The following is a 13,708-nucleotide window of genomic DNA, read 5'->3' on the forward strand; positions in this document are numbered from 1 at the left end:
TACTTCACTACTCTCTTACGTTACACACAGCTTACGCAGAAAAATTACCCTGTGGTTCAGTCAGGTTCAAATGTTTCAAATGGCCCTGGGCACTATGGGACTTATCATCTGAGGTCATCAGTCCCCTATAACTCAGAACTACTTAAACCTAACTATCCTAAGGACATCACACACATCCGTGCCTGAGGCAGGATTCAAACCTGCGACCACGGCAGTCGCGCGGTTCCGGACTGAAGCGCCTAGAACCGCTCGGCCACATCCTGCGCACGTTTGTATATCGATTATTCATATGATTCTGAAACGCGTCCCTGTTGGTTATCGAACATTTCTGAAGACATTCTAAGTTGATCTGTGAACGAAGCATAAGCTGATTTTTGAATGCGTGCATAGTGTACACCAGCGCCGGCCAGAAATTCTGCACGCGTGCGGTGCTCCTGCACATGTGCAACTTCTGGGTCACAGCGTGCACGCCGCAGCCGTCAGCGTTCATGTAGTGCATGTTTCTACGCACAGATGTCGCTTTATCCACTTGCTGGGATACTCTTTACCGGCGCATTCTAGTGCTCTTTCCACAGCTTGCAAGCCAACCATGCGAAGGTATTTCGCGTATTAAACATTTAAAATACTGTCACAGTCTATTCTTTGAGACATCAACTTTTATGTTAACAGTTTAACCCAGTAAGACATGTAATACAGTTAACAACCATGGGTTTTTATTAAGGCAGCTTGACTGACGGCACGTAAATACGCTTAATGTTTTTGAGCTAGTTCCTCTACCCCCTTCTGTACCTTTTGTACACGGCGAACATGCCGCCGCCGTCAGCCCCCGTCCACCTTCTCCAGTTTGCCGATGACACCGCCTTCCTTGCCCTTGCCCCTACCCTACAGCGCTCCCAACACAATCCCATCTTGACCGGTTCACCGCTTGGTGCAACCAGTGGTTGCTCAAGGTCAATCCCTCCAAAACCCAGGCGATCATTGTAGGCAAAACCACCCCTTCCTTCCGCCTCCTTGATTTATATCTCACCGTCTATGGCCGTCCTATCGCCCACACTCCCACCCTTAAGTACCTTGGCGTCACCCTCGACCGTCGCCTCTCCTGGACTCCCCATCTCTGGACAATCCAAGCCAAGGCACGTTCCCGCCTCCGTCTCCTCAAGCTCCTTTCCGGCCGTACGTGGGGTCTGGACCCCTCCACCATCCTCCACACCTATAAATCCCTCATCCGCCCTATCGTTTGTTACGCCCATGCAGCCTGGATCTCCGCCCCTCCTACCTTTTGTAAATCCCTCCAAATCCTTGAACGCCATGCTCTCCGCCTTGCCTATCGCATCCGTCTCCCCTCCCCCACGCGGATCCTGTATGATCTCATCACCTTCCCCCACCTCCTCCTTTTCCTTGAAAGGATACGGATCCTGTACACCTCCCGTAAACTTGATCCTCCTCACCCGCTCGTCTCCCTGATCCTCTCCCACCCCAGCCCGCTGCCGCGCCTGTATTCGCGCGTCCCACCCGGTCTCCATCTCTCCACCCTCCTTACCCTCTCCCAAGGTGGCTTCCGCCAGCTCCCCCTCCCTGATGATGCCCTCCTCCCCTCCATCTACCCCTCCTACCAACTTTGATCCTCCCGCCCTCCTCCTGTGCTTGCTCCTCTGGGCACCCTCCCTCCCTTCTCTCCCTTTTCCCTCCCTCCTCCTTTTCTCCCCCCTCCTCCCCCGGGCTTCCCCTCCCCTGTCCCTCTCCTCCTGCCCCGTCTCCTCGGCCATTGGCATCCTTTTTCTCCCCTCTTCCCCACCTCACCCCTGTTCCCCTCTTGGCAGGTCCCCGGACTCGCACACGCTAAGTGGACCTTCGCGCGCCGGAGATCACCGCCATCAGTGTTTCGTGTGTGCCGTCGTGTCTAGTGCTCAGTGTTCACCATCACACTCCATCGTTCACCAGTGCCATCGTCATCTGCAGTGTTTGTGTGTCGTCTCATCAGTTAGCAGTGTGGATTATCGACGAGTGTGAACGGCTCCATGTTTGTCTCTGTGTGTGTCTCCTGTTTTATTGCCCACCGTTCTGTCACTTATGTGTCTTCTCACTGTTTTGTATATTCTTGTATATTCTATGGCTGAAGAGCAGCGTAGTGTGCTGCTGACAGCCTGCCTGTTGTACAGGTTTAAAATAACAATAAAGTAAAAAAAAAATTGAGCTAGTATTTAAGAAAGAGAGCACTTAGCAACTTCCAACGAACCTTATTCATGATTTCAAATAACATTAAACTAATGCAAGGTTTCCTATAACTAATTCTCGGTGCCCTCAGTTACACCCACATTATTTCTGTCTCACTGACCCCTGAACAGAATGATAACCGCAGACCTCTCGATGATCACCTGTTATTTCAATACCATTATTGCTATATCTTTCATCAGTTCCGTCTGAAATCTGCATAATAACCGACAGTTAGATGAATGTTATGTTTTATCGACTTCAGCTGAGCGTAGCCCTTCACACATTTTTAAAAAAATACCCTAAATGTAAGTATACATTGAAACAATCGGTTTAATGACCAATTTTCCTCTTGCTTGTACCACATAAACAGGGAAGTGGAGCCGCCGCCGTTCATTTAGGACACATGTCTAATAACAGATGTCGCTGTCGCTCCCTGTCGCACACGAGCGCACATGTGCAGCACTTCCGCACGTTTGCACACTGTGCAGCGTTTGGCCGTCCCTGGTGTACACGATGTCTCTGCCAGGGGAATCCTCGTCGCATCTAGAAATAATGTTTCCCGCAGACAAAAGGAGTTGGGTCTATACGAGCTGAACCGAGTGAAGCCGAACGGGTGAACGCCAATCGCTGTCTGATTACGTGGTTGATTGGGTTTGCGAATGATCAGCGTTGTTATAATTACTAGGGAAATCCATGGATTCAGACTACCAGAGTGGAAATAAATGGCTAACAGGAATAACAGGTAAGAAAGATTACGTATTATTTTCTCGGTATATCCAAGAAAATGACATTTTGACAGAAAATTTTTGGCCAGATGATTACACCACTAAGTGCCAGTAGTACAGTCCCCGGCTAGCAGCCGCTTAAGTTTTAATCTGGAAGCAGCGCGAAAACGCGATGTTCAAATGGCTCTGAGTGTGGTGTCACCGCCAGACACCACACTTGCTAGGTGGTAGCTTTAAATCGGCCGCGGTCCATTAGTACATGTCGGACCCGCATGTCGCCACTGTCAGTAATCGCAGACCGAGCGCCACCACACGGCAGGTCTTGAGAGACTTAATAGCACTCGCCCCAGTTGTACGGACGACTTTGCTAGCGACTACACTGACGAAGCCTTTCTCTCATTTGCCGAGAGATAGTTAGAATAGCCTTCAGCTAAGTCCATGGCTACGACCTAGCAAGGCGCCATTAACCGTTTCTAGAGAGAGTCTCACTTGTATCATCCAGAATGCTGTATACAAATGATGGATTAAAGTTAAGTATTCCAGCAGCTACGTACTTTTCTTTATAGCATTCATTACGTATCCTGTTTCAGACCTAACGCCAGCCGGCGTGTGTAAACGCGTGCCTTTCGGTTACCCGTCACTGTGGACTGGCTGTCTTGTCAGTCCACTACACTGAGCACTATGAGACTTAACAACTGAGGCCATCAGTCCCCTAGACTTAGAGCTATTTAAACCTAACTAACCTAAGGACATCACACACATCCATGCCCGAGATAGGATTCGAACCTGCGGCCGCAGCAGCCGCGTGGTTCCAGACTGAAGCGCCTAGAACCGCTCGGGCACCACGGCCGGCAATCGAGATGCACGAACATATAACAACACCTAATCCGAGAATAATCACGGGATAACTAAACCAGTGATTCTGGCAGTGTTATTGAAGTTAGCTGGCGAGTAAGTTTTGACAATGGCAGGAATAGTTACAGTAGTAGTGAAGACAAGATTGTTTGTTAGAACCAGGAAAGAGAAGAAACATCACACAAATTACGGAAGAGTACGACGATTCCAAATTTACATAAAAATTTCGTACTACTACTTTTCAATATCTTGCTTGAAAAACTGGAGCGTATGAGTGAAATGTGAAACTATTTCCTAGCATAGAGCTTTTTGCTTGTAGTAGGAATAATAGGCATTTGATGTCGGTATTTCGTCAATTACATTCTGTCTTAATATAAAAATTACCATTTGTGCCAAAACAGCCTCGTTTATTTGGTGTTTGTTATAATTTCTGCAATATTAGAAAGGCCTACTTTGTTTTATCTAGCAGACAGTGACATAATAGACGTAATCAGACAGAGAAACCACACCAGTCTTAGGTACTATTTGTATTAACAGCTTTCCCCGTATTAGACAACGACATTCCGATTTTTCATGTAGCAAAACAATTGATGAACTCTGATGAGGCAATAGATTCTTTCGCAGAAATGAATGCACGCCATGTAAAGCTGTAGCGAGATTGGAGAGAAAAAAATGCTGGAAGCTAAGGATTGAAGAAATGTCTACTGTCTTGCTTGTCTCTTGCCTTTAGTCGTTTTATGTATCTTATATTTAATATGATGTCACACAAAACAACAAAAGGCAATAACCAGTGCAAATTTTCTGAAGAGTTCTTGTTCTCCCGATTCCAAATAATTCCATCCAGTATTAATTGTGAGCTTTGTTTTTAAATAAAAGAGTGGCAGGATGTCACACCTACCGACTGGGAGCAGGGGGGCATCACAAGAAATTTTAATTTCCATGTCCTGAATGTAGTTTGATGGCATCCATTACAAAATATACACGTTTCAATTTCACAGAGCGAAATACAGTAACTTGCGATAGAAGAGTGCTGTGTGAAAAGGCGTTGCTCTGCACTTGTCACACTTAAGACCAAATAACATATCTTACATTTCCTCGAACATATGTTTTATGTACCAGACTCTTCAGAAAGAAGTGCGCTGCAAAATGAACATACTTTTGAAAATTCGATTTTTTTAAAATTTTCGTGCGTCTTACCTCAAACGCTCGAGGGTGGGGGGGGGGGGGGGGTACTATCTCGTACTGCCCCGGTTCGGAAATATCGTAGATCAAGGCTGATGCGCAGAGCAGTCTTGAGTTATAGTGTGGAAGTAGGTAGCCTCCAGGTGACCCGTGTTTACATTTAGTGATTTGCTGTTTCCTCATTGTTTACAGCTCTCACATCAAATAGGAACAAAACGGATTTCTGTGGTCAGGAGCTATCAAGTGAATTAAAATACATTCACATGATTACGAAAGGCTAAAATTGTATGTTATTAGTTTCAGATTTTATTTTATTTCCACCTTTGTCAGTCAAGCATTAACCGCCTTGCAGAACAATTGAATTATTTTTGTCGATTTGTTAAAGAAATATGACTCTTATTAATCGTTTCTGGTGGCAGTCAACGTATTTGAAACGAAGTGTTTAATTCCTCGCAATTGGCTATTTTGAACTGTTCGCTGCATTTCAAGTGAACGTTTGCATCTTCTAGCATGTATGGCATTATGTGATAATAAAGAACCGAACATGACATAATACAGTATTGGTACTCCAAGAAAATTTACATCCCGAAAATCACACTCAAAAACTTAATATCAGGTCGAGGCCTCCTTCATTGGGAATCTGGACATACAAATACGCACTTTAAGTACGCACTTTAAATGTGCACATTTTAGTATGGTTCAAGTAATTCCGATGCTCTTGGAGTATCCTCTGATGTCTGGTTTCTTTTATGACGTAATGTAAGATCTTTTAATGTTTTACGCCTATCGAACATACGGGCTTCCAATGTCATCGTAGCTGCACAAGCGCGGTGGCGCCTGTTATCTGGCGCTCTCTGGCAACTGCTGAAACGAACCTGTTTCGAACAGGTCGCGGGAAAATATTACGAATGGTGGTTTGAAAAGCGTTACTTTCAAAGTACAGGGTGTCCAACTGAAACCTATCTGATTTCATGGACGCAGGAGAGAAAAACCACAGCAGATACGACAGTGAAAAATGCACCACATTGTAGAGCATCGTAAAGAATTTATATTCCCACGTCAGAAACGCCAAGTATCGTCGCCAGAGTGCAGCATGGTCGCATGAATGAAAATGGCGACGCCACAGCAGCGCGCACGATCAGTGGGGTCTTTTGCAGAAACAGAATCGCCGATTACTGTGCAAGAAATTATCGTCGTGTGGATGAATGTGATCCACCTGATGTGAAAACAATGAAGGAATGGTATAGGAAGTTTCTGGCAATAGAAAGTGTTCTGAAACATTCTGGCGGTGCAAGTTATGGAGTTTCAGAAGAGACAGTGGAGAACATGAGACAAACGTTTATGAGAAGCCCACGTAAGTCAGTTCGTCAAGCATCTAGGCAAACTGATGTACCTTGATCAATATTGCACTGTGTAGTTTACCAGCGTCTTCATATGTGTGCCTACAAAGTGCAAATTCTGCAACAGCTAACACCGAACGATAAACCACGCTGACAACAATTTGCTGTGGATATGCTGCAGCGCATTGATATGGATGCCAGCTTCATGGAAAGATGTTTATTCTCAGATGAGGCAACCTTTCATGTATGAGGAAGGGTTAATAGGTATAATGTTCGGATTTGGGGGTCGCAAAATCAGCACGTTGTCATTGAACGTGTTCGTGAAAGCCCTAAACTAAACGTCTGGTCGGGCTAATGCACTACAGGATTGTTGGACCGTTCTTCTTTGTGGAACAAACAGTAAGTGGGTCAGTGTATTTGGACATGTTACAGCAGTCTGTGTACCCTCAGATACAAGACTTGCAACCCAACAACATTTTTTAAAAAGATAGAGCTCCGCCAGATTGGTCAACGGCTGTTCGCAAGTTCCTGGATAGGAAATTTCCCAATCGCTGGATCGGACGCGGATGACCGATTGCCTGGCCACCAAGTTCACCCGACATTACACCACTTGATTTCTTCATGTGAGGATTTGTGAAGGACCGCGTGTATGCGTTGCGACATCGTATCACTAATGCGATTGCAACAATAACAGAGGAAATGTTACAAAAAACTTGGCAAAAAATAGGATATAGACTCGATAGTCTTCGTGCTACAAATGGTTCACATGTAGATGTGTATTTATGATAATTAAATAAATCCTTTGAGATGTTTTACAGTGTGGTTCATTTTTCATTGTCATATGTACGGTGGTTATTTTTTTCCTGGGTCTTGGAAATCTGGGAGGTTTGAGTGGGACACTCTGTAAATTGCCTTTTACGCAAGGTGAACTATGTGCGAGAATGTACGATGAATTTCTTAAATCACACAGCATTTGACTCTCATTTAAAAATCAACTCCTTGGTGACGAGCCATTTAGAAGAATTTCGAGGCCGGAAGATCAGACATTTATGTCGCTAAAAATTTTACTGGCACATGTGTGTGAAGTATCTTAAAGTGTAACACTCACAAAAAAGATCATCATTATATGCGAAATCTTAGTTTCTATTGCAGCTTATTAACCTTAGAGACCAATGTTATATGTGAAAGCTTTGCGTTCCTTGTAGGAACACTAAGTATATTAATTTAAACCATTAGCTTTTGCTGTTCGTGTGTTCGCACTACTTAACAGTGATCTGGCTTTTGGCTGGCTACATCACGTGTATAACATCGAGTATAGATTTAAGTGTCAGGAAGTCGTTTCTGAAAGTATTTGTATGGAGTGTACCCATGTATGGAAGTGAAACAAGGATGATAAATAGTTTGGACAAGAAGAGAATAGAAGAAACTTTCGAAATGTGGTGCTACAGAAGAATGCTGAAGATTAGATGGGTAGATCAGATAACTAATGAGGAGGTATTGAATAGAATTTGGGAGAAGAGGAGTTTGTGGCGCAACTTGACAAGAAGAAGGGACCGGTTGGTAGGACATGTTCTGAGGCATCAAGGGATCACAAATTTAGCATTGGAGGGCAGCGTGGAGGGTAAAAATCGTAGAGGGAGACCAAGAGATGAATACGCTAAACAGATTCAGAAGGATGTAGGTTGCAGTAGGTACTGGGAGATGAACGAGCTTGCCCAGGATAGAGTAGCATGGAGAGCTGCATCAAACCAGTCTCAGGACTGAAGACAACAACAACAACATCACGTGTCCTATGCTCTGAATAACCACTGTCATCGACTCGCAAGATCAAGTGACATGAGCTATGACTGGCTTACAAAAGTGCATCACAATCTCGATTTCAATGCTTTGGGAAGTACCATGCGGTGTTTGGTGCAATTCGAATTTATACTTTCGTAATACGAAAATATGCAGCTTACATGTTTCCAAAGCGTGTTTTTTTCCCTGAGTTTCGTTTTCTAAAGTGCCCGGAAAGTCTAAGCCCGTGTATAAAAGCACAACCATTCACAGCATTGTTAAGTTTTACAGTTCCGAGGGAAAATATACTGTCACTTAACACGAAGAAAGTGTGTTTTCACCCGGGAGAAAAGGTATTTCTAACCGGAAAAAAACCGGAAATTTTGTTTCCTTGAACGCGTATACATCCTGAATAAGAACATTCGACAAAAAGACAACTCAAGAAACGCAACTGAAATCATATAAAAGCAGGATCTGAGGGCTGGATGCAAATAAGGAAGACCTAAATCTAATAGTGACGTCGGAAATAAAATACACTGATCAGTTAAAGGCTGTAGACCAGAAGTTAGAATAAGAAACTAAGATAATAATTGCGAGCTCAAATATTTGCAGTATTAGAAAAAACGACACTTATAAGCGGAAATGAAAGCTACATGTAAATAGAATGCAACAAGATAGATATCTTAAAAAAGTTCTGCAAAATGTATATTCGAAGGCGTAAGGGATGCAGGAATGCCCTCAAGCGATGGAGGCAAAGCGCTAAAGCCGGAACAGGTTCCTCAAACCTAACCCTAGGATGTAGATGATGATGATGAAAGTGATGATGATGATGACGATGGTCATGATAATGATGAATCATGTATGAATAACTGTTTGATGATGGTAATGATAATGATGAATCACGTAGGAACAACACACACCACCGCTCATAAACGACACGGAAAGCTTCAGGAGGTAGAATAAAGGGCGTCATTGAATCCAAACATTCCCACATTTCGCGGTCGAAAATGACACTTTGCAGTGTGATGAACAATAGGAAGACTTTTTTCGCCTTTAACGCTGTTGCCACCCTCGGGCGTTCCACCCTTTCTATAAGGATATTGCGGGGCTGCATCGCCATCGCCATAGCCATCGTAAGGTTTCGGAGCGCAGAGCGACCACAATTTTTACTCTCGTATACAGGTTGGAACAACTACAGACTGTTGAGAACCACTTGAACGAATCCGAAAGCGATGCGAGGCAGGTAATTGTGCACATGCTTTTTCAGCGCTCCTATTCTGTGTCCTCCTGTGGCGTGATCACTGGGGCATACGACACTGACGTATGCCTAAATAAAACGGCAAAGAGTCCCTCTAAGACGTCCCGCCATCTATTCCCTCGTCACACCAGTTCGGCTGGTTCTGTAAAACCCTCGGTGGCACCCAACCACCTTTACTGAGAATTTTAAAAATGCATCTGTACTACAGGCAGAACCGTCCCTGAGTCTGATAGTAGGCCATCCGCAATCGGAGAGTGTCGAAAGCGTTGCGGTCTGCAAACGCCAGGGACGTCTTGACTGGGTTGTCTCTGTACTGGGGCTTTTTTACAATTACAAAAAAAAAAAAAAAAAAAAAAAAAATCGGTGGGTGCCACCGAGGCTACTGTCAAACTGGGGGGTGTTGGTAGGACTCTTTGGAGTTTTATTCACGCATGTGTCAGTGTCACGTCCCCCCGTGATCAGGCCCAGGACGATACAAAATAGGAACGCTAAGGAAGCATAAAAACCTTTAGCTATTTCGGATCACGTTAAAATTTCGCCGAATGTTTTTGAACAGTCCTTTGCCGTTCCAAGTTGTATACGAGAGCAAAAATTGGGGTCGTGCTGCACTCCAAACGGGTGCGATGACGTTCTATCGAGATGCAGCACTACAGTGTCCTTAGAGACAGTTCGAAACGCCCAAGCGAGTCAGCAACGTCAAAGATTGTAAAGAACGTACTCCTGTTGTTCACCGCACAGCGAACTGTTGTTTTAGACCGCTAGGTATGTGGGAATCAACGCCCCAGGGAAAGCGGTGGTGTCATTGACGGCCTTTATGCCATCCCCTGCGGATTTTTCGTGCCTATTCTGAACGGCGGTGGGTCTGAAATTCTCTCTGGGCCACGTAAAAGAAAATGGCCTAATTTCAACGCTGGGTGTCACGGTTCTGACCACCGTCGCAGACGCTCAAAAGAAGCGCTGACATTTGGTTAAGGTGGGGTGTGAGAGCCTTCCGATCGTATGAACCGTCCACGGTGGCATCGGGCAGAATGTGGTGAAATTTGGTACCAATGTGGTGATATCATTAACCCATCTCACTTCTGAACTGTGGACATTTTTTGCAAGCGTCGACATCTTTCTTGTTGAAGCGTCGTCGAACCTAAACATCACGTAGCACGCCTCTACGCTTTTGTACCGTTACAGAGAAACATTTTACGCACCTCTGATCCAAATGTTCACACTTAAGCGTTGCAATCGGTGAGAATTACAAGGTTTCGAGAAAATAATCCTTTAATTCTGTTGTGCAGTGTAGTTTAGTGGTTGTGTTGGGTGAAAGTTGGTCCCTCACGCAACAGGCGGCGTGCAGGTGGCCATGACTTAGGATGAAGATATGTTACGTTAACGTTAATTTGAGTTCAGTGTATATCCTGGGATGAGTGTATGCAAGTTTACGTGGGGGATAAAGGTAATGGACGCAGTGGCTCTTCCCACAGAGTTAATGTTGGGATCTGATGTAACCACATGATACTATTGATTCCTTGCTGGCAATAGGATAATTTCATCTTTCATTTCTGCAAGGACAGAACGTTCTCTTTTTGGCAACATAATGAGCTCCTATAGCCGTGGGGTGGTACAGTCCAGCTGAATCACTTACTGACGAGCCATAGAGAAGAGATACATCAGTTATATTGCGGTTTCAGGGATATGTTGACCGATAAGGTGGGGAATTCCAGTGTGATAAAGTATCAGATTTAGCTGACTTATACAGTGCAGGTGAGACGTTTGTAACCACCCATTATAAAGGCATTAGAGGGATTGGAGGAGGATGTGTTAGAGTAAGGGCCGACCATCTAAGTCACCCTATTAAGCCCTCAAATTTATGGTACTGGAACCATTGGCAAATTCAGATAGGTGGTAGATTATAGGAACGGTCATGCTCTGGTCCATACCACTGAAGCATTTCCACAATGTTTTGGGTGGTTCACAGCTGCCTTGATGTTTATTACGTTAGATCTCAACAAGGTGTACTATCAGATCCCATTAGACGAGGGGTAAAATCACGTGACAACGTTCTGCAATGACTGGAATCTTTTATGATTTAATGGGGTGCCTTTTGTCTTGTAGTAGGTGGGACAGTTGAAACTTGGTAGTCAAGGGAAGGCAGGATTCGGTCACGATTGTGGACGGGGCCGTAATCAGTTACTATTGGTTGCCTTTTACAGTTACACACAATTTATTTTAAATCAGTAATTCCAGACTCAACAATAAATAAAAAAATACCACACATGATTAATGAAGGGATAAACAACAGGGTAAATAATAGTGTTTTCAGTGAGTTACAATTTAGCAAATCATCATTAAACTCAGATACAACAGATAATGTTTTAAAAGCAAGCCACTGCGTTCTGGGGAGAAGGCCTTACACGCCCGGAATGGCAATAAATTAAGAATTGTTTAAAACTCGCTGCAACTTACAAATTACAGGTATTGAAATATTAAAGGCAAGTCGCCACAAACACAGTAGAAGGCATCAGGCGCCAGGAATGGCAGCAAATAAGGCTTTTAGGCTTATTGCTAAAATACAAATACCAAATGAGAATTTTAAAGCAAACGATCACAATCACAGCTGATGGCCCACACGCCAGAAACGGCAATAATATAACAAAATTTGAAACCTGCTGTAAAAAAAGCAAATAAAATAGCAAAAGTTAATTAAAAAGCAAGCAACTGATCCAGACGGTGCTCCAGGAATCGACCTCTGACAAGGGAACCTCCCCATCGCACCCCCTTCAGATTTAATTATAAGTTGGCACAGTGGATAGTCCTTGAAAACCTGAACACAGATCAATCGAGAAAATAGGAAGACGTTATGCGGAACTATGAAAAAAATAAGCAAAGTATACAAACTGAGTAGTCCATGCGCAAGATAGGCAACATCAAGGATTATTTGAGCTCTGGTGCGCCGTGGTCCCGTGGTTAGCGTGAGCAGCTGCGGAGCGAGAGGTCCGTGGTTCAAGTCTTTCCTCGAGTGAAAAGTTCAATTTTTTATTTTCATACAATTATTATCTGTCCGCCCGTCCGTCCGATGTGAGGTAACTGCGCCGTAGTATGGGGACGCTACACCTAAACAAACATCGAAACACACGACGTCAGTCGACTACAGCGGAAAAACGTTCTAAATATATATTTTGACAGAGCACAGGGAAAACTGCCACTATGAAACTGTTGCATTCATTTGTTGCAGCTTATGTGACAAACTTACGTTTTCATCACTTTTTTGGGAGTGATTATCACAGCCGCAAGAAAACCTAAATCGGGCAAGGTAGAAGAATCTTTTTACCCATTCGCCAAGTGTACAAGTTAGGTGGGTCGACAACATATTCCTTTCAGGTGACGCACATGCCGTTACCAGTGTCGTATAGAATATATCAGACGTGTTTTCCTGTGGAGGAATCGGTTGACCTATGACCCTGTGATCAAATGTGTTCGGTAACCATTGGAGAGGCATGTCCTTTCGTCTACTAATCGCACGGTTTTGCGGTGCGGTCGCTAAACACAGACACTAAAAATATTATAGTGAACAAAGACGTCAATGAACGAACGGACAGATCATAACTTTGCAAAAATAAAGAAAGTAAACTTTTCACTCGAAGGACCTCTCGCTCCGCAGCTGCTCACGCTAACCACGGGACCACGACGCTCCTGAGCTCACATTAACCTTGATGTTGCTTATCTTGCGCATGGACTACTCAGTGTGTATATTTTACTTATTTTTTTCATAGTTCCACACAACTTCTTCCTGTTTTCTCGATTGATCTGTGTTCAGTTTTTCAAGGCCTATCCACTGTGCCAACTTATAACTAAATCTGAGGGGGGTGCGATGGGGAGGTTCCCTTGTGAGAAGGTCCGGTAACAAACACTTTCGCGAGCGATGAGATAGGCAGACAAGAGTTGCATTCACTTCACAAGATGGTAACTCAGCTGCAGCTACCTGACGTCCGATAAACCAAATGCAACGATGGAACATACGCCAAAGCAGGAACCGGCAGTCTGCACTACGTCCCCAGAATACTGTGTTTAGAACCCACAGAACGAGAAGGAACCACTACCACCAGCATGCAATCACGAAAGCTGTCAAAACTACACGCCTTACCGAGAAGCAGCAGCAAGGCGAGGAAACGTACACTGCCATTACATATACTAACCCCCAGGGCAGGTAACTGGGGCGTTAGCGGCCACCAGCCAAGAAAAGTTACCGCTGGTTGAACTCAACAAATTGTAACAAGTTGAAAGCAGTAAATAGCAATAAGAAGTCGAGGAAAGCTAATCAGATCCGCTTTCCCCCAAGCACTCCACTCGCTGCTCTTCGCCTCGGCGAC

This window comes from Schistocerca cancellata, chromosome 3 (assembly GCF_023864275.1).
Source record: "Schistocerca cancellata isolate TAMUIC-IGC-003103 chromosome 3, iqSchCanc2.1, whole genome shotgun sequence".
Classification (NCBI taxonomy): Eukaryota; Metazoa; Arthropoda; class Insecta; order Orthoptera; family Acrididae; genus Schistocerca; species Schistocerca cancellata.